This window comes from Musa acuminata, chromosome BXJ3-11 (genome assembly GCF_036884655.1).
Source record: "Musa acuminata AAA Group cultivar baxijiao chromosome BXJ3-11, Cavendish_Baxijiao_AAA, whole genome shotgun sequence".
In the NCBI taxonomy this organism is placed as follows: domain Eukaryota; kingdom Viridiplantae; phylum Streptophyta; class Magnoliopsida; order Zingiberales; family Musaceae; genus Musa; species Musa acuminata.
This window is the reverse complement of record NC_088359.1, coordinates 11,010,373-11,033,480: the sequence shown is the minus strand read 5'-3', so window position 1 is coordinate 11,033,480 and position 23,108 is coordinate 11,010,373. Positions and strand designations below refer to the sequence as shown.

Below are 23,108 nucleotides of genomic sequence, written 5' to 3'. Positions count from 1 at the left end.
ACAGGATGCTTCGATCAGGATGAGACAATTGAAGTAGGAAAAATCATGTTGAGCCAAAAGAACATGTCAAAAAATTAGACGTTGGGTAGGTGGATCGATCGACGTATCGGCAGAAGGCTTTGGGCCATGGATTCAGGCATCGGGCCAAGAAGAGCGGACATTGCGCCAAGGATATTGGAGTTGCGAAGTCAACTAGCCGATTGGGCAATAGGCCGTAGGAGAGGACGAAGCGTCGAGAGACCAATGACATGCTGGACAACTTGATTAATGCTTAGTATTAATTGTCTAGATCGAAGTGTATTTTACATATGCAGGATTAACTATGATAGCAAGACATGAAGCAAAATGAAGTCCCGAAGTCAAGATTGAGATCATGTTGGGAGTTCAAGAGTTCGTCGGAAGTCTGGACGTTCGTCGGAAGTTCTACAGGAACCAGTTGAGAAGTCGCAGAGCTTGCTAGAGAAGCTCATCAGAACTCACCAAGAAGATCATCGTGAAGCCTAGGAGCTTGCCGGGAGTTCGCCGGAACATTGCTGAGAGTTCGTCGGAGGTTCGCCGAAAGCTCGTCGGAAGCTCGTCGGAAGAATTGACATAGGGATTTGTTTAGCTTAGAATATGTCTTAGGAATCGTAGTTAGCACGTAATTGGGATTGGATTTAGGCCAACCCAATTAGGGTTCAACTAGGCCCATGTAAGAACTATTTTAGGCCCAATAAGAGGCCCAAATAGTGACCCAAGAAGACTCACCATCGTGGCACAATCTTCGAGATTGTGTCAAGCAATGGTACCGCCAGTCTAGGCGATTGTACCGCCACTGGCAGGGTGCCAGGCGGTGGTACCGCCAGTTTGGGTGGTGGTACCACCCAGCACTACGTCCCAGGCAATGGTACCACCCAGGGCAGTGTCAGTCAGACTAACACTGGGCGATGGTACCGCCCGTGCCCGAGGAACCCGGGATGAGATATTTTTAGGCTCCAAGTTTGAATCAACTTGAAGCCTATAAATACCCCTCTCATCCCTAGTTAAAGCACACAAGTATTGAGAGAAAAAAAGTATAGAAACGTTGCTGCAATCTTATGTGAGCTCCTCTCATAGTTCTAAGTGTTAGAATAATTTGAGAGAGGAGTGAGTGGGGTGTAAGGGTTATCTCTTAAACTCGGTAAAAGGAGAATTGAGTTGTAAAAGGTGGTTGGCCTTCGCTTATTGAAGGAAGGCCTCTAGTGGATGCCGGTGGCCTTAACGGAAGAGTAATCGGAGGAGTGGATGTAGGTCACGATTGACCGAACCACTATAAACTACCATCTTCTCTGGTTTGCATTTACTTCCTGCTATTATCTTAACTGCAAACTGTCTTCCTTACTTTACTTCAAATACATTTCCGTAAGCTTTCAAAGTTATTATCTGCATGAAACGACTTTTACATCGGAATCGAATTTCAATGTACGAGAGATTTTACGAAGTTATTGTTTTTATCTACTGTACTAATTCACCCCCCCTCCCCCCCCTAGTGCTCTCGATCCTAACAAATACAAGCACAGAGTAGTTGATCTTCACCCGTTAGAAAAAGATCATTAGTGGATGCCAGTAACCTCAATGGAGGAGGAATCATAAGTGGATGTAGGTCACAATGACCGAACCACTATAAATTCTGGTTTGCATTTCTATTATTATCATTTACTTACTTTGCAATTTCTTCGCTTCCTCCTTACTTGGCTTTCACTACCCTTACGAATAAACACACTTTCAAGTTATTTTCTGAGATCAGTTTTTAACGTACGAAGATTCTTAAACTGATGTTTTTATCTGCTGCACTAATTTACCCCCCCCCCCCTAGTGTCGACTCGTTCCTAATAGTTGGTATTAGAGCCACGTTATTTCTTGTTTGATTTAACACCCAAGAGAAATGGCTCTTTTTGGCTTTCAAGAGTGCTTTTCTATCGTTCCTCCTATATTCAATGGGACGGACTACACTTATTGAAAAACTCAGATATTTTCTTACTTTCCTTAGATTTAAATTTATAGAATATTATTGAAAACAGCTTTCAAAAGCTTTTACTCCAATGAATGAATGGAATGATTTGGAGAAGAAAACTTTTTTTTTAAATGCTAGAGCTATGAATGCTCTGTTTACGCCTTAGACAAAAATAAATTCAATCGGGTTTCTACTTACGAAATGGCTTTTGATATTTGAGACACACTCAAAATCTACTTGCGAAATAGCTTTTGATATTTGACACATACTCAAAATCACATACGAAGACACTAGTAGAGTTAAAGACTCTAAAATAAATATTTTGATGCATGATTTTGAATTATTTCGTATGGAACCAAGCGAGACTATTGGAGACATGTACACTTGTTTTACGGATATCGTCAATAGTCTAAAAGCTCTTGGTAGAAGTTTTTCGAATCTTAAACTTGTGAATAAAGTTTTACAATCACTTTCTAAAAATTGAGATTCGAAAGTAACGACAATACAAGAATCAAAGGACTTAAACTATTTTCCGATTGAAGAACTTATTGGGTCTTTGATGACTTATGAAATGACTTATATGGCACAAAACGAACATGAGAACAACCTTCCAAAGAATAGGAAGGATTTGGCACTTTGAACACTAGAATACCACTTGAGTGATAACTCAAGTGATGATGATGATGACTTTGAACTTCTCAATATAAAATTTAAAAAGTTCATGTAACAAGTGTTAGGGTTAAGAGCGATACTAAGGGGGGGGGGGGGGGGAGGGGGGTGAATTAGTACAGTGAAAAAATTACCAGTTTCAAAAGTCTTTGTTTCGGTTAAACCCGATTACGATGAAAATTGTTTCATAAAGATTTTAACTTGAAAACATATGGGAGCGTAGAGAAAGCAGTAAGAAGGTAAAGTAGCTTGTAATAAAGGTAAATTTCTTAAGACAAAATACAAACCAGAATTTAAAATAGTTCGGTCGTTGTGACCTACATCCACTTTCGGATTCCTCCTCCATCGAGGTCACCGGCGTCCACTAATGGCCTTCCTTCAATAGGTAAAGACTAACCACCTTTTATAGCTCTTTCTCCTTTTCACGGGTTTAGGAGAGAACCCTTATAAGCCTCACACCTCTCTTGAATAATCTCAATACTTAAAAAGGGAGGAGGAGGACTCTAGCACTTTTACAACACTATAACACTCCAAAGATTCAAGATTATACCAACACTTTCATGCCCTTTCATGCAAAAAAGGGTGAAGTATTTATAGACCCAAAATGGCTTTAGAATTAGAGCCAAAAAGTGTCACATCCCCGGATTTTGGGGTACTGGTAGTACCTCCGCCATTACTAGGCAGTACCACCACTTGACACCTGACACTGGGCAGTACCACCATCCAGTCTGGGTGGTACCACCGCCTGATAAAGCTCGGAGACTAAGCTCTAGTGGTACCACCACCTGACAAGGGCGGTACCACGCTAACAGCATTAACTGTTGACGGTACCACCGCCCAGACCACCTAGGAGACTAGGTCACCAGGCAGTTCCATCGCCAGCTCAGGCGGTGCACCACCTGCCATGTTTTTAGGTCCTGAATGAGCTATTCAATCATGCCTAATTCAGTCATGTTAAGGGCCCAGTTGGCCCCTATCTGAGTTAGTGGGTTTACCTCCCAATTCTAACTCAACTAATATACTAACTATGATTAAGGCAAGCAATTAGTCTAGTATATCGATTTTTCTCTCGGCGATCCTCTAGCAAACTTTTCGGCGAGTCTTCTAGTGTGTTTCTAGTGAACTCCCCGATGAACTCTCAGGGATCTTCTAACGAACTCTAGGAGATCTTCCAATGAGCTTTCGGCGATGAACTCTCGACAATCTTTCAACGAACTCTCAACGATCTTCAAACGAGCTCTCAACGAGCTCCTAGTACATCGTCCAATCTTCGACTCCAACCCACCATCTACTTTACGCCTTACTGCTATCATAATTAATCCTACACACTTATATCAACACATAGATTAGGTCAAACAATTTACCAATTGATTTTATTATCAAAATCCGAGATTCAATAATCTCCCCCTTTTTGATGATGACAACCAATTGATGAAGGAGTTAACCTTAACATCCCCTATCTATATGCCATACTTGAGAAGAGGCATTCTTGAATTCAAGCATTTGAATTCAAGAATCAAACTAATAAGTTATATTCAACATGCATAATATGAAACTTATCATGATTTATCAATTCAGAATATGATACCACATATCTAGTTTCAAATTTCGAAAGATGATACAAATTTGGAATCTATGCAAGATGACAATGGTATCAATTGTAAGAAGCAAGTTAAGTTTATGATACCTCATCATAACATTTAGATACGAAATCAAGCATGACAAAATGTTTACAAGAAATCATGCCACGAAACATTTCAAGCCATATTAAATGTACTTCATGCATGATAAATTAGTTGTACAATTTAAGAGATCAAAACATTATCAAAATGAGCACAAGATTGCAACATCAAAGTGAGCACACTAAAAGAAAGAAATTTCATCAACTTCTCCCCCTTTGTCACCAACAAAAAGACACATACAGCTATTTAGGTAGTGACAAGTCAAAATGTCTAAACAAGGTATTAAGCTATCGATGAATCTGCTGCAACTCAGTTAAAATTTGATCTTGACGTTATTCAAATCGATCCATTCGAGTCCCTATATCGTCGGTAGATGAGGGGGGTACTTGCTGTGCTAGAGTGTTGGGAAATCATTGGGGGGCGACATCATATGCGCAGCGGAAGATCAAGAAAAACAAAATCCCCGATTCCAAAAAAGATGTTCGTCGTCGTGCGAAGATTGGTGCGCAAAAAAATCCGCAAAACACAAAACTGCGTATAGAGATTGTGTTACCTAGGGAGATCGTATATCCATGTTTCCTTGCAGATCCTTAGGAGAGGGTGAAGGAGGTCAAGCGTCCTCCTCTCTAGCGGTGATCCACACAGCAGGGTTGCGACGACGCTCCTCAAATCTCCAGGCCTACTCTGAGGTGGAGAGGGAGAGGAGAATAGGAAAGGTAAGCAAAGACTCTAGCCTATGAGGCTGTGAATCCCTCCTATTTATAGAGATCCCGTGTCAAACCCTAATGGGTCCTTCCCTAGTGGGTATTGGATCTGCATCCAATAAGACAAGGGGTCCGTCGGATATCTCATATCCGAACCTCTACTCATCGCAATGCCTACCATATGTGTGTGACCCTCTAGGCCCAATATCGAGCTGGCCATGAGTCATACCTGTCAGAACTCTTTCTAACTCAGTGAATTATTATCTCTGTAATAATTCACTCGACTTATCGACTACGGACGTACTAGGCCACTACGCCGTAGTCCCCAGACGATACAGGGGAATCCAATCCATTGGACCTGTCTGTCCTCAGTTACCATGTACCTATAGTCCATCATCCATCTAATATCCCAGAGACCGTATATCGAGCATGGTGCTGTCAGACCCATACGGTTTCTACTCGAGTCTCGCTCTAATCGGATTCTCCCGGAGAACTCTTTCTCTCTCAACCCGAATGACCCTGGCTAGGGATTTGTCTGAGCAAGAACACATAGGATATTCCTCTCATGACGCCGAGAGTGGATGATCCTCTATTGACACACAATAGCCCTCGTAAGGTCGACTACCACTCCCAATGACCAGCTGTACTAGATCTGGGAACAGCCAAACCTATAAGTCTGGTATCAAAGAGTGGAGCACTCATACAGGACATCCTTGGTGTCTCAAGTCTAAGGACCAGATACACCACTAGGACTACGGAATCGCTGTCTAACAATAAGGCATCATCAACCATCCAGCATTCCGTAAGCGGATCAATCAGTGAACTCATTCTCTAATGAGCACCTGTACTGTATCCCTAGTGTCCCTACACGAGCAGCTATGAGACCAGCTGCATCCATCATATGGACGGGTATACAGCACACCAGTCTATCCGGTTATCACGATGTCCACCTATGACCGGGATTATTTAGGATATGTGTTTAAAGGTGAATCGATCTCATTATCGTGATCTCATCACGATCCGATTCCCATTGCACAAATCCAAGGACATCACAATATATATATGCATTTATGCAATAGTTATAAAGTGATATACGCCAAAATATAATAAGCAAAAAGATTCTGTATCAAGTCACACGTGCCATCACTCACGTGATTGGCTTGCTAGGCACCTATGACTAGCATAGAGGTGTTGCCTCAAAGGGACCGGTAGGAGGAGATTGATTTCCCTTAAATATAGGTGTTTCAAGTTCTAGATCAGGTGGTAGGGGATCAGTCCTTCAAGGTAATCTAGTTCATAACCCATTTCTGAATATACACCTTAATCTTCGTAGTAGGTTTCTATTTATGACATAAAATCTATCTAGTTTCATAACTTCTTCATCAGGTGGGATAACTACGTCATAAGCATGGATTAGTCTTATTATCAGGCCACCATATCGAATCATCATATCCTTTTTTGATAGTTCAATCATATTTTATTATATTAGGTAGCCAAAACAATTTTTATGTCCTTTCATAATCCAATACATTGTGTCAATTTTTATTTGGTTAACTTGATCATGATGATATTGTTTTAGAATTATAATGCTTATTAGGATGCGATGAAGTAGTTTGGTGTTGAAAGATAGTAAGTGTTCATAGCTTTTTGGAAGAATAGACAAGTTAGGATTACCAAAGATGGTACCTAAGACTTCAAAATAGGTAGTCCCAACTGATGTTTCATCCCATTGTTCTCTAAAATAACAACCTTTATTTTTCTCTGCAATTCCTATGAGGTTGCAAATTACGCTATCCGTAATTGGTATATGATGTCCTAAGAGATAAGTGGAGATCATATCTTGTTTATCCACATGTAAATTATTATAGAATAATCTAATGAGTCTAGGATAGATAGGTTCACATATTTGAAGGACTAGTAGGATATCTAGGTTAGCAAACCATTGAATAGGTTCCAAATCACTTAATTCTTCTAAATCAACATATTTACCCTTATGAACATTTCTAGATTCTATGGTTGGAAATTTAAGAGCATGTTAATGAGAATCGAAAAGTAGGGAGTCATAATTTTCATCTAATCTCCTTTTCCCTTTGTCCCTTGAGGATCTTCTAGAAGTCATGAATACTACAATTATGAAGACAAATAAGAGGCAAGAATACATAATGCAAAGGGGTAATCAATTTGGTTTAGGGATTACCTTTGTAGTTTTTCCTTCTTGTGATCACCAAGAGGGTATTTGAGATTGATCCTTGATTTAGCAAAAAAATGGGGATTCTTTGAGTTGCTAGAGGGAGAGCAAGAGGATCAAGAGGTTTGGAGCACTTTGGAAAAGTGTAGAATGAGTTGGGGTCGGTTCTACTACTAGCCCTAGCATGTTCTTTATATAGGGTAGGTTGTGGGCGGTGGCACCGCCAGCTAGGCTGTCACGCGCCACCCCCCCCCCGAATTTAATTCTCATTTAGGAGGTGTGAACCTAACTCAAGATTGATAAAATTATAATTCAACAAAAAATCCAGGATCCAATCACACATTTGAGGTCACTAAGAAAAATATTCAAGTCATTCACCTCTACAATCCATAATTCACAAAACCTGTGCAGTTTATAATTATACATCATGTCACTAGATGATTCTTTAAAATCCAAAAGCAACTTAACTAAACAATAACTATATCATAAATCCATAAGCGCGATAATTAATGCAATCACAAAACCAACATGTACTACATGTTTATATCAGTACACAATTTAAACTTAACATTTCCAAAATCCTGACGTAAGAGGTACTTTTCAAATATTTACAAGATACATCAATCTAGATTTGTCATTAATATTTCATTATACCCAAAAAGAACTTATACAACATCAACCTATCAAGTATAAAATATTTGCCCCAAAATCTTCTAGCCTTCTACTGCCTCAACCCAATTTACACATTTTAGTGAGCGATAAGCTATCCTGAAAAATTTATATAGCAACGGGGTGAGCATATAAAGCTCAGTTAATGACTAACATATCCATAGCAAAGAGGACAGGTTTCAAACAAATAAGGTATCAAAATACAAAGCAGAGATACAAGATGAAACAGTAGCATGTTTTGTTTGAACGCAGAATTACAATGTCGTATCGTTCGAAGCACGTTTTGTTCATACAATCGAGGAAAGGTAATTGGAGCATATCATTGGCATAAGGAGCATATCGATGACATATGGTAGTTTTCAAGGTATAACAAAGACTTATAACATTTCGGAAACATATCAAAGAACAAAACATGAATAGAAGCTCAAATGTCACGTGACGATGCATTCATTTCATTCTTATCCAAAGCATGCATAGAAACATAGCCAAAGCTTTGGATATCATATCAAACACATAGAAAGTGAAGTGGGATCATAACATAATATGGTCCATCCATTTCTGAATGACCACCAAACATAAGTCTCCCATGTCTGGGAGCTCCATCCACCCACGTCTGAGTGAAGTCATAGGGGGCTGGTAGAGGATCGCGAGCTCTAAGCATAACTTCCTTTACCATTTCTGGCAAAGGTTTATATTTATCCCACAAACACCAGAATACAAAGGGATAGTATGAATAATGAAATTAGCATATATTGGAAGCACATGCGGAACAACGAAATGTACATATGCCTTTCGAGTCAAAACGATACAAACATAATCTTTCACAAATGTATTCAGATTTGAAAGGAAACAAAAGTATACAGGAATTTAAGGTATTCAAGAAATCACATATAGCTCAATTGAAATAAAAAAGTTAGATGAATTCAATATCCAAGGAAATGAAACTGGAAGAGCCATATATCGAAAGCAAATGCGGAACAATGGGATGCATGTGCCGAATCATTATGATGCAAACATGAACTTTAGATGATAGCTGCAGATGTACAAATAAATAAAGGACAAAAGTATATATGAATTTAAGGTAATAATGTAAAGCTTAACTGAAGTAAGAGTTTTTGCCAAAATTGATTTCCAAAGAGAAGTAACAAGGAAAGCCGAAATCGACCAAAGCTCGATTCTGGCAAAATTTGATAGGAATATTGTATGAACTATTTGGATAACCAATTATACTCTAATTTATACAAAATAGGTGTCATTAGAAAGCTTTATCAATCTAGTTTTAGGCAAATCAAGCTTTCCAAGAAGTGGAATTTACAACAGGGAGTTACAGATAATTTCGTAGTAAAAGGTTTGAAAATATTAGCTCTATTTTACTGAATCCATAAGGTCGATGAAAGTATATGTTTAAGTTAGCAATTGTACTCCAAAAATTTCAAATCAGGAATACTCATAAAGCATTTTGAGTCTAGCTTTGAATAAATCATACTTTGTATGAATCTGAGTTCACAGCAAAAAGTTATAAGCAGTTAAGCAACAAGATGTCAGAAATTTCAGTCCTTGTTTTGTAGAATATGTAGGGTTAATTTAAACAGAAGTCTTAGTAGGCATTTAAACTCCAAATCATTCGATCTTAGTATCAAAATAAAGAATTTTTTGTCTACTTTCAAATGGAATAGGTTTTGCCTAAATCAGAGTTTATTACAAAATGTTATGACCGAAACATTGTATAGAGGTTAGATTACCAAAAAATTATAGATTCATAGCTTTATATCAAAATGAAAGAAGGTCTGGTTCTCAGTTGAAATCTTTCAAATTTTGCAGAATAAAAATGGAACAGAGATTAAGGTTACTGTGAGATGGGGTTAGAATACTTGTCTTAAAATTATTTGAATCCCAAATGTGGAAAAATTGATGAAAAACCTCAAGCTCTTCTTCTTCTTCTTCTTCTTCTTCTTCTTCTTCTTCTTCTTCTTCTTCATCTTCTTCTTCTTCTTCTTCTTCCCTTCTCTTCTCAAACTCACGTTGGCTACAACTCTTCGGGTTTGTTTTCTTTGGGTTTTGGCTAATGCAAAAGTTGCAAGGTGTCATGCATGCATGAAAGGGGCTAGATGTCATCTTTAGAGCAAAGATAAGTGGCACCAACCTTAGGTTAGCTAGTGACACATGTCCACTATTTTTCTTTTTAACTTAAATCTGAATCTTTCATAAATTATATCAAACTTCTAATATTTACTCTTAGGCCCCTAGCCATAAACTTTTAATATAATATTATTTAATATAAAATAATTATTAAATAATCCTTATTTTTACAAACAAAACTTTTACTAAATTTTTAAAAATAGGGGATGTTACATGGGCGATGCAACCGCCTACAACCCCTAACCAGGTGGGCAGTGCCACCGCCTACAGGTAGTGAGCACTGTTGCATTGAGGTGGGTGCTGACAGTGTGTGGTTCCTTCTTTGTAAGATTTTTATCATTATGAGATGCACAGACTCAATTACATTTTATAAATTCTATTATTGTAAGAGGAGAAAATTCGCATGATAAGTTCATGCATCATATAAAATTAGCAAGCAAACATCGTATAAAATTCGCATGTCATAAGTTCAAGATCTTAGTGAATGATTTTGTAAGATAGAATTCGATAAAATTCGAAGAAAAATTTAAAGAGGAACCAATGTATCCAAGAAATTTAACATACCTAATTCTCTTCTTATAAAATCAAATTGTTCCTCAATCAAAGGTTTCATAAAAATATCAGCCAATTGATATTTCGTATCAATAAATTTTAAGATTATATCATGATTATTAACATGATCTCATATAAAGTGATGCCTAATGTCAATATGTTTAGTTCTAGAGTGTTAAATAGGATTTTTCGTTAAACATATTACACTTATGTTATCACACTTTATAGGTATATTCTTCATGTGAATTCTGAAATCTTCTAAAGTGTTTTTCATCCATATAACTTGAGCATAGCATGCACCTGCTACAATGTACCCAGTTTCGGTTGTGGATAATGCAACCGAGTTTTGTTTCTTGGAAGACAAAGAAACAAGTGCGTGTACTAAGAATTGATATATTTCGGATGTGCTTTTTCTATCTATTTGGCAACCAGCAAAATCAGCATTGGCATAACCAATCAATTCAAAATTTTTAGATTTTAGATACCATAATCCTAGTTTAGAAGTTCCTTTTAGGTATCTAAAGATCCTTTTAACAGCTTTTAAATGAGATTCTTAGGGTTAGATTAAAACTTAACATAAAGTCCTACGCTAAATATGATGTCTGGTCTAGTTGTGGTGAGATACAATAAACTACCTATCATACCCCTATAAGATTTTTAATCAAAACTTTCTCTACCTTCGTCAATGTCTAACTTAGTGGAGGTACTCATAGGAGTATTGATAGCTTTTAAACTATTCATGTTAATTCGTTTTAGCAAGTCTAATGTATATTTTATTTGACTAATAAAAATACCTTCATAAGTTGTTTGATTTACTAGCCTAAAAAGAAGGTTAGTTCCCCCATTAGGCTCATTTCAAATTATAGGCTCATACTTTTAGCAAATTATTCACATAGAGATTCATTTGTAGAACTAAAAATAATATTATCGATGTAAATTTGAATAATAAAAAAATTATTTTTAAAATTTTTAATAAACAATGTAGTATCGATCTTATCTTTAGAGAAATTATTTTGGATAAGAAATGAGCTAAGTCTCTCATACCAAGCCCTTGGGGCTTGTTTCAATCCATAGAGAGCTTTAGTCAATTTAAACACATGATTAGGAAAATTATCATTCACAAATCTAGGAGGTTGTTCAACATATACTTCTTTGGAAATAAAGTCATTAAAAAATATACTTTTAACATTCATTTGAAATAATTTAAAATTACTACTACTAGCATAGGCAAGGAGTATCCTTATGACTTCTAATCGTGCCACAAGAGCGAATGTTTCTTCATAATCGATACATTCTTCTTGATTGAAACCCTTAGCCACTAATCTAGCTTTGTTTCTAACCACGATACTAAATTCATCTTGTTTGTTACCCATTTAGTATCAATAACTAAATGGTCATTTGGCCTCGGAACAAGCTTCCGTACCTCATTTCTCTCAAATTGATTCCACTCTTCTTACATTGCAATAACCCATGAATCCACTTTCAAGGTCTCGTGAATGTATTTAGGTTCAATTTGGGTGAGAAAAGTGGTGTTGGCACAAAAATTCTTAAGAGAATAACGAGTTTGAACCCCTTTTGATGTGTCTCCTATGATTAGCTTTTTAAGATGAGCATCTACATACTTCCATTCCTTATGTAAGAATGTTTCGGAAGAAGATGCATCCAAGTTACTAGATGGAGAAAGGGTTTCATTTAAATTCAAAGCATCAAAATTAAGATTATCGTCAAAATCATTTTTCTTAACTCCGGAAACTTAATTAAAAACAATATGAATAGATTATTCTATAACCAAAGTTCTTTTGTTAAAGGTATAAAAGGCCTTAGAAATAGAAGAATAGCCAAGAAAAATCTCTTCATCGGATTTTGCATCAAACTTTCCTAAGGCATCTTTTTCATTCAAGATAAAAAATTTATACCTGAAAACTTTAAAATATGAAACATTGGGTTTCTTGTTGTTCCACAACTCATAAGGAGTTTTGGAGAGTAATGATCTTACTAGAACTCTATTCATGACATAGCATACCGTATTTATGGCTTCGGCCCAAAAATATTTGGGTAGGCTATGTTCGTTTATCATAGTTTTAGCCATTTCTTATAAGTTTCTATTTTTTCTTTCTACTACTCCATTTTGTTGAGGATTTCTTGGAGTAGAGAAATTATGGTTGTATCCATTAGATTCATAAAATTCTTAAAATTCACGGTTTTGAAATTCACTATCGTGAATGGATGAGAAGTATGCCAGAAGAGTTCCAAGCAAGATTCTACTACTGACTTGACTACAAAGGCAAAATACATTGTTGCAGTAGAGGCAACAAAGGAGGGAGTTTGGATGAACAAGTTCATCAAAGATCTGGAAGTCATACCTAACAACAAGGAGCAGATTCTCTTATATTGTGACAATAATGGGGCGATTGCTCAAGCAAGGGAACCCGGGTTTCATCAGAAGTGTTATGAGGAGGTTCCACCTGATTAGAGAGATCATAGCCCAAGGAGATGTGGAGGTGGAAAGAGTTCCATCCAAAGATAATATTACAGATCCACTAACAAAGCCATTGTCTCATATTATCTTTGAACATCATAGGAGTCTGATAGGGATCAGACATATAGGCTATTGGTTTTAGGTCAAATGGGAGATTGCTAGTCATAGGTACCCTGCAAGCCAATCACGTGAGATATGGCACGTGTGACATGATACGCATTCTTTTTGTTTATTATATTTTAATATTTTATCACTTTATATTATTTGTTACATATATGCATATATATTATGATATCCATAGATCTGTGTAATAAGAATCGGATCGTGATGAGATTACAATAATAAGATCGATTCACCTTTAAACATAGACCCTAAATAATCCCGATCACAGGTTACTCGAGAGAGATAGTGAGATAACCAGATAGACTGGTGTGTTATATACCCATCCTTATTATGGAGGCAGCTGGTCTCATAGCTACTTGTATGGGGACACTACTACGGCTATAGTATAGGTGCTCATTGGAGAATGAGTTCACTGATTGATCCGCTCACGAAATGTTGGATGGTTTATAATACCTCATTATCAGATAGCGATTCCATAGTCCTAATGATGTATCTGGTCCTTAGACTTGAGATACTAAGGATGTCCTGTATGAGTACTCCACTCTTTGATACCAGACTTATAAGTCTGGAAGTTCCAAATCTGGCACAATTGGTCATCATGAATAGTAGTCAATCTTATGAAGACTATTGAGTATTGATATAGGATCATCCACTCTCAATGTCATGAGAGGAATATCTCATGTGTTCTTGCTCAGGTAATCCTTGTCCAGGGTCATTCGAATTTAGAGAGAGAGTTCTCCGGAAAAATTTGATTAGAGCGAGACTCAAGTAGAAATCGTATGGGCCTAACAATACCATGCCCAGCATAACGTCTATGGGGTATTAGATAGATGATGGACTATAGATACACGATAACTAAGGACAAACAGGTCCAATAGATTAGATTCCCCTATATGGTTTGGCGACTGCAACGTAGTGGCTTAGTACATCCGTAGTCGATGAGTCGAGTTAATAATTATGGAGATAATAATTCGATGAGCCAGAAGGAGTTCTGATATATATGACTCATAGTCAGCTCGATATTGGGCCTAGAGAGTCACACACATATAGTAGGTGTTGCGATGAGTAAAAGTTCGAATATAAGATATTCGTTAGAGCCCCTATCTTATTGGATAACCAATATATGGAAGAGATTCAATAAGAGTCAATAAGAGATTATTGGATAGAGATTCACTAATCTAAGAGGCTTGGGTAGTTGGATAGAGATCCAATACTCAATAGGGTATGATCCATTATGGTTTAGTTAATAGGGGGCCTCTATAAATAGGAGAGAACTAAACACCCATAGGCTAGAGGCTTCTTGGTTGCCACCTCCTATTCTCCTCTTCCCTTCTCCTCTTCAGATAGTAAGTGTGGAGATTTAAACAACGATTTGAAGAGTGTCATCACAGCCCTATCGTGTAGATCACTACTACAAAGGAGGCCACTTGACTTCCTTCATCCTCCCCTATAAATTTATAAGGATTCAGGGATATACGATCTCCCTAGATAACAAACATCTTTTTGAAAAATTTAGGGTTTTTATTTTATGTTCTTCCCCTATGCATGTGATGTCACCCCTAGATTTCCCTACACTCAGGTTACCAATGACATCTCTATAGCATAAGCAAGATAGCAAATTGCAATATAGGTGAGCCTTGAGGGACTCGAAAGACTTGACCAACTCAACTTACATTAGGAATCGAACCCTACCTATAACGATGGAAGGCCACGCGGGTCATTATAATTACCTCACGTTTACCGACTTAATATTATCGAGAGAAAGGATTTTGATTTGGTCTTCAAATATAATGTGTCATACATATACATATTTAATATATATCTATATCGCATATAAATATATATACATATCTAGTAGGTGTACAGGTAATCATAATCATATGAGTAATCATACCAGATGACTATGGACCACAGCCTAATGTGATCAGACTCGAACCAATGGGCCTAATCACTCACATCAAGATCTATGTATACAGCGGTGCATCTCCATACCCTATAATCGTCCAGCTCGTCCTTCTTAGTTCCGTCGGTGTCTCGACGCATCTTCATATGTTACGATCGTCTGTCTCGACCTCGTGACGCAACATGCTTCCCCTTTTCCTACCGAGAGTGCATGGACTATCGCATAAAGTCTCTTCTTTTATCCTTGGTTTGTATTCTTCCTCCTCAATTTTCTTTCTTTGTTTCTTTCACTTAGGCCCCAAAAAGACGATCCTCACACTGTTGGGCTGATGCGGGAAGACGTTGGAAGACACCACAAAAAAGGCAGGAGGCGCTGCAGGAAATTTCTGGCACCACCCTACGTTTCTTTCTTCCCCTTCAATCTTTGTTTGATGCACTGTATTAAAACCCTTCTAGCTCGAATCTGGAAAATGTATACTGCTACCTCTTAAGGAATCACCAGAGAGGCCAAAGGTGTTCCTCTACATCTTTGCCTATAGAGATATTTTTTAGAGGGTTAAAGAACCCTTTTACTACCAAAAGAAAGATGCACTACAATTTGTCTAACATTTACTGAGAGATAGCACTGACATTGATGTGGAGAAGAAGGAAAGTTGAATGATGTTGCACTGGTAAGCTATATTCTAATTGGAATTAGGAAGCACAATTGTGTTGGTAATAAATGATTCTCTGGGTTTGTTGATGATCTCTTCTTTAATTGACTTTCTACAAGGTTCCAATGCAAATTTTGTGTCCATGAAATGGATCCTTTCCTGTAAGGAGGCACTAAAATGAAGTAATAGCATAAACAACTAAATAAGCCAAATATCTGGAACTTGCACCTATAGTTTTAGGTTTTAGCTGACATAGCAATATGATTTTTTTTTTGTTAATTTTCTTATTCTTTTTTGTTTGACAGTTAAAACAAGTTCTAATGTCACTGATGCAGCCTTGGCTAGGCTTGCACAAGGAACAAAAGTGTTTGAAGAAGGTGGAAATGGCAAGGTTTTTCAACGAACATTTGGTATTTTTCCAGGAGAACAGCTTAAGAGTGCCGGCATATGCCTGTTATCTCTCTACTTCAGCAGGGCCTGTGATAGGAACATTGTACTTATCTACTGCTAGGATTGCATTTTGCAGTGACAATCCTCTCTGTCGCAATATCTCCAATGGTCAACAAGAGTGGGCATACTATAAGGTGTGCCTCTAAACTTCATCCTTCATCTGTTTTGCAATTGAGTATGTTGATGTACAGTTGACTTGCATGACTAATTTAGATCTTTGGAAATGGGAATATTGTTACTTTTGGTATGTTTCTGTTATGATCAGTCACAGCTAAAGACTTCAGGATTTGGCTGTGTATCAAAAACTGTGCTTGATCTTCATTATAGTGGCCCTTTCTTTGGAAGGGATAGTATAGGTGAAATTTACAAACAAACTTTTACATAAATTGGCATAGGTTAACCTAATACTAATAGATCTATGAGAAAATCTATTTTATGATGTGCAACATATAGTAATCTAATTAAATAAGTGAAATCTGATATTAAGCAAGAAGCAAATATGCTGAACTAGAATGTTGAGCTTTGCTGAAGTAACCCAACCATGATAGTAATGTAAGCTAAACAATTAAATAAAACCAGAATTTTTATGTTTTAGATAAAAAAAAATAGGAGGCTTGAGTCAATGAATTTTTAACCTCTACAGATCCTACATGAGATAGGATTTGAGTTGTGTGTTTTGCTTATGGATATGTGATGATGTTGTTATTGTGCAAATATGTACTTGTGAGGGACTGTTGTAAAGTGTTCTTTTTTTTTGGACTTTTTGAATGGAAAAACACGAAAAAATTGATGTGGGAATTGATATACGGCTGATGTTACATGTGTTAGCTTGTTCAAGCTGCTTTTTATGTGGATTTACAACTTGCAAGGACACCGTTCTCATACAACATGGTTTATAGTAGGTTTCTGGGGTTGGAGAATTGGGTTCTCCTTTGATTTCAAAAACTTGGTAAAGCTACAGGGGTAAAATAGTGCTACTGTTGCAACTGGAATTGAATTTGATCAGATTCTCCTCTGGTTAGATTGGTGATCTTAGGGTTTTGTACAACTAGGAATTGTATGGGAATTTGGGTGATGTTTAGAGATAGATGGAACAAGAATTGCCTTTTTAGTGGCACACCATGTGTAGATGCATGCCACTGCTTCTCTACTGCTGCTGCTGCATGGGTCTGCATCATAATAGGTTGATTACTCTAAAATGTAAATCAGTTTTTGATTGAACATGTGTGGCTAAAAAATAAAAAATGTGTGGATACTAATTGCTCACTAATTATACGCTTGACTACTTTTTCTTTATTAAGCACTTGATTATCAGGTTTGATTGATAAGTTGTGTGGTTACACAGAAGATATAGTAAACCTGAAGAATGTTTGCATTGGGGCATAAACCAGAAGGATGTTTTCATGAACTTGTGCTGTGCTAAAAATATTGCATCAGCTTTTCCCCTTGTACTAACACCCATATGCTACTGTTCTAATTTTATTGAACTTGGATCTTCTTGAGCAGATAGCTAAAATGGATATGTGAAGAAAATAAATGTGCAATAAGTACTAGTAGACAATGGTGAAATGGGTTAGCTTCCCCTGGTTATTAGCTCCACTGCAGCAAGTGATCTTGTTACAAGAAGTGAACAGTGATTTTACTGATTTCCACCACCTTCTATCAAATAGTTGTCTGATGAACATATTGTCAAAAGGTTGAAACTTTATCAAGAACTCGAGATATTAAAACACCAGCTTCTGATCCTGAATATATTCTCTTTCTTTTCCCAGTTTGCAAGGTCCCACAGTTTGATTCTTACTCTAATCTGGCATGCAGAATTTTAATATGTTCAAATTACATGAATGTGCAGGTTGTTGTTCCTTTGGATCAGTTGAGGGCAGTCAATCCCTCTGCAAACCCAAGGAACCCTTCAGATAAATACATCCAAATTGTCACCATGGGCAACCACGAATTCTGGTTCATGGGATTCATTTCATATGAGAAGGCTCTCAAGAATCTTAGGGAGGCTCTACAGTTTTTGCTCCGTGTTTTTCACCAATGCAGCCACTAGTATCAGCTAGATCTCTCAGCACACACTTGATCAGAATATATTTACATTTTGGACAATCATCAATGACACTGCAAAATCTGTAACTTGCAGAGGAAGATGGTGTAACATAAATAATTTGACCACTCTGCACCTTCTGAACATTACAGCAAAACTTCAAGTGAGATGATTTTTTGTTTGTCCAGAAGAGCAAGATTGTTGATCCTTGAAATGTATCTAAGCTCATATGTGTCCTCTACAGGTGTGGTTGACATGCATGAGCTCTGGATTTGAGAACTCCATATCCATGTCTTTCTCCATTGTCATAAGTTGATCCCACGGAGGAGGCAATCTCGAGGGCTCCTTTTGAAACGGTATCTGTAATCAACATCCATGCATTGTAAGCAAGCATTACATTTTAATAAGGTCAGCTGTGCCGACGCATGTTGCCGCAGGTACGGTTCGTGATACCTCGAAGTGTCCTACATGATAATATATGAGTTGCTAGCTGTGATCTAAAATGTTTAGGGTTTGGGCATGTGTTTTCAGGTTTTCCTCAAGTATATATGAGATTAGATGGATGGCTATCTTGTGGTCTGTGAATTATGTTGAGACCTATTTTACATTCTGATGGATCATTAGCTTAATTATTATGTAATCATTCAAAGGGCTTTAATTTTGTTAGGAGTGACCCACGCTGATCAATATTTCAGGCCATGTTTGATGCACAAACCATCCTGATTGAGAAGATCTGGTCTGAATTAAAAATTGTTTATAATAAACTCATAACGCCTTTAGGGTTTGTGAAATGTTAGCATCCGAATATCGTGTTATCGTTCGAGCATGTTCTGAGTAATGTCACTTTATCAATACTTTTGCTTCTCTTCTTCGGTGTCTATCTTCTTTTTCTTTCTTCTTTCTTCCTTCCTCTCTTCATCTAGTAGATGAGTGCCATTGGCCATGGACTGTGATACATGAAATTGGAAACCTTCATCATCATTGGTCATTGAGTTTGCAAACCAATGGTTATGACATGTATAGCTTATCAACATTAAATTTGAGAGGAGCAATATCATTCATGAACTCTAAAAATTATAATATTAAATTCTGACTACATGTAATTATGTGTAGGAGTGATTAGGAAGCCCAAAGGCCCAAATATAAACCCTTGCCACTCTTATTTATATGATAGAGGCAGCTAGGTAGGGTTTATTATAATCTTACAGGGTTTTTATTAGCTGCTTCCCGGTTAAGTAGGACCCAACCCTACTGGGGTCCTATCAAGCTTGCCCTCTTCAAATCAGCCTTGTCCTCAAGGCTAAGGTTTCATGAACTTAGAGAACCGGGTTTTCAGCTCGTCATATAATTCTCATGTGGTGTCTTCAAGTGGTAAATTATTCTAATGTACTAGTACTTCAATAGAGGGACGTTGACAACGCATCACGATTCTGCGGTTGAGGATGGCTTGTGGTTGGGCTTGAATATATCTATCATCAGTGGTGTTAGGCAATTGGTTCTAGGGTGACTCGTGTTCTCCCAATTTAGGTTTCGGGCATGACATGTGGAAGACAGGGTGAATTTTGGCATCCTTAGACAATTTAAGTCTGTATGTCATGGCTTCAATACGCTATATGATCTGATAGGGCTTATAAAAATGTAGAGATAGCTTCATGGAGGCTCGTGTATTGATGGAGAGTTGCTTGTATGGCTATAGGCAAAGATAAACTCAATCTCCTACTGAAAATTCTCTTTCCCTTCGTCGTGTGTTGGCTTGCTGCTTCATTCTGGCTTGAGCAGTATAAAGATTATCCTTTAGCAACTGTAGGAGTTTGTCCCTATCAATTAAATCTTGGTCGACCTGATCTACCTTGACTAAGCCAATTACATACTTTGGAATCACGAGGGTCGACCGACTATACAATGCTTCATATGAGGTAAATTTTATAGATGAATAATATGTAGTATTATACCACCATTCGGCCCAAGGAAGCTATTCTGCCCACTCCTTTGGTCGATCACTAGCGAAACACTGAAGGTACGTCTCTAAACACCTATTCACCATCTTTGTTTGGCCGTCAGTTTGTGGATGATATGTTGTGCTTATCTTGAGTTTGGTGCCCTATAACTGAAATAACTTGGTCCAAAATTTACTAGTGAAGATCATGTTATGATCACTTACAATGGACCTTGGCATCCCATGCAATTTAACAATATTTTCTATAAAAATCTAAGCAATACTAATGGCAGTGTAGGGATTTCATAGAGTACAAAAATGAGCATATTTTGTAAGTCAATCAACTACCACGAGGATTGTGCTTTTACCTTTGGAAGGTGGTAGCCCTTCGATGAAGTCCATGGAGATGTTAGTCCACACCGAGTCTGGTATGGGTAGTGGTTGTAGCTTTCGTGGACTCGTCATTGTTTCACCCTTTTGCTGTTGACATACATCACATTGTGCCACATATTCAGAAATAATTTTTTTCATCCCTCTCCAATAAAAATTTTGCTTAACTCTTTTGTAGGTTCTCAGAAATCTAGAGCGCCCTATTGAAGGTGTGGATTATATTTCGTACAGGATGATTTTGATACAAGTGGAGTCAGGTATAAGCACAATGCGACCTTTGTAGCGTAGATCCCTCAAATCCCAAGTGTAGTGGGCTATTACGTTTAGATCCTCCTCCAATTTTTTTATGATGTTGTTAATCTCTGGATCCTTCTTCCATTCCTCCCTAATGTCCTCGAGGAAGCCGATGGTAGGAAGGGAGATGGCTAAAAATTTAGTTTGCTCAGATAGCCATGAGAGTGTATCTGCAATAATGTTTTCTTTCCATTTTTTGTAAATAATTTCATAATCAAATCCTAGAAGTTTGGTTACCCATTTTTATTGTTGAAGGGATGATATCTTCTACTCTAAAAAGTACTTGAGGTTTCTGTGGTCGATTCTAATTTGAAATCGTCGACTAATCAGGTAGGGTTTCCACCTCGTTACTGCATGTATAATGGCGAGCATCTCCTTATCATATATTGACATTATTTTATGGGAGGGAGACAACACTTTGTTGGTATATGTGAGTGGTCGACCATCTTGCATGAGAACGACTCCAATTTCGACTTCAGATGCGTCAGCCTCAATAATGAAGGGTCAGTTGAAATCTGGTAGTGCTAGCACCAGCATCGTCAGCATGGCTGCCTTAAGTTTGTCGAAGGCAACAGAGGCTTTATCCAACCATTTGAAGGTGTCTTTTTTCAGTAAAAAAGTGAGGGGTGCACTGATCTTTCCATAGTCCTTCACAAATTTTTGGTAGTAGCCCGTTAGTCCAAGGAACCCGCATAGTAATTTCATGTTTGTAGGTTTTTTGTTGGGTCTATCGCTACTCCTTCTTCTGATATTACGTACCCAAGGTACTCTACTTTTTGCTGGAGAAAACTACACTTTGGCTACTTAATAAAAGAGTATTCTCCTGAAGGATTATCAAAATAACCCGTAAATGCTGAAAGTGAGTCTCAAGAGAAGGGCTATAAATGAGAATATTATCGAAAAATACCAGCACAAATTTACAAAGAAAGCTCCGAAAAATATCATTCATGAGATTTTTGAAGGTTGAAGGAGTATTAGTGAGTCCAAAAGGCATTACCAAGAATTCATAATGGTCGTTATGTGTACGGAATGTAGATTTTGGAATGTCATCTTCACATACCCGAATTTGGTGGTAATCAGATCGAAGGTCCAACTTCGTGAAGACTCGAGCTCCTTTTAACTCATCAAGAAGTTCATCCACCACTACTATTGGGTACATGTCCTTGACAATGATGTCATTTAAAGCTCGATAGTCGATGCACATCCGTTAAGTTCTGTCATTCTTGTGTACAAGTAGTACCGGTGAGGAATAGGGGCTGCAACTTGATCGAATTATTCCTGTTTTAAGCATCTCTTTTACAATCTTTTCAATTTCATTCTTCTGGAGGTGAGGATAATGGTACAACTGAGTGTTTGCTGGTGATTTGCCTAGAAGAATTGGAATTTGATGGTCAAGTTGCCGAGTAGGAGGAAGACCGTGTGGTTCAACAAAAATATCGACAAATTCAATAAGCAATTGGGCGAGATTTTGACCTTTAATTTCTATTTTCTTATCCTATGGTTGCTGCTAGAGATACATCAAAATGCCACCATTTACCTTATGTAAAACTTTCTCCATTCGTTGGGTCGAAACGGTGGTTGCGTTGCTTCCGTGCTTCCCGCATAAGATGATCTATTTGCCTTTGCAGTAGAATTTCATAATTAATTTGAAAAAGTTCTAAGAGACATCACCTAGCATTGTCAGCCATTCTATACCAAGCATGGCCTCATTATCATCAATTGGTAGGAGGAATAATTCGGTGACAATTTCTTGGTCTTGCAGTAATAGTTTCACCTGCAGGCATCTTTGGTCGCACTTTAGGATTCTGCCGTCGGCGATCTTTATGTCGAACTTGCTGTAACCTTCGATGTGGAGCACCATCCAAGTAGCAACCTTACTGTTTAGGAAGTTATTAGTGCTACCGGTGTCGATGAGAATAGTGATCAGTTGTTGTTTGAGAAGGCCTCCAACTTTCATCGTTTGTGAGTTTGAGTAGCCGGTTAGCTCATGTACCATTAAGTCAGTTGGTTGTGGCTCTTCTTCTGCATCTTCTTTTGCATTTTCTTTTTCATGTTCAAGGCTCTCTTCTAGATGTTCAATGACCTCTTCTTATACTGGTTCAATCACAAGAAGTCTCCCTTTTTTATAACGATGCTCGCGGCTCTACGGCTTGTCATAATGCCAACATAACCCATTTGCAGATCGCTCCCGAAGCTATTCTCTTGTCAACTTTTTTGGTATAGGTGCTCGGCTAACAGTAGCGAGGGCTAAGGGCTTTG

At 37.7% G+C, this 23,108-nt stretch overlaps 1 pseudogene; it reads left to right on the top strand.

The window, feature by feature from the left end:
- The first annotated feature begins 15,290 nt into the window (after positions 1-15,290).
- On the top strand, positions 15,291-18,605 carry LOC103972787 (GEM-like protein 1; annotated as a pseudogene).
- Positions 18,606-23,108: the final 4,503 nt, after the last annotated feature.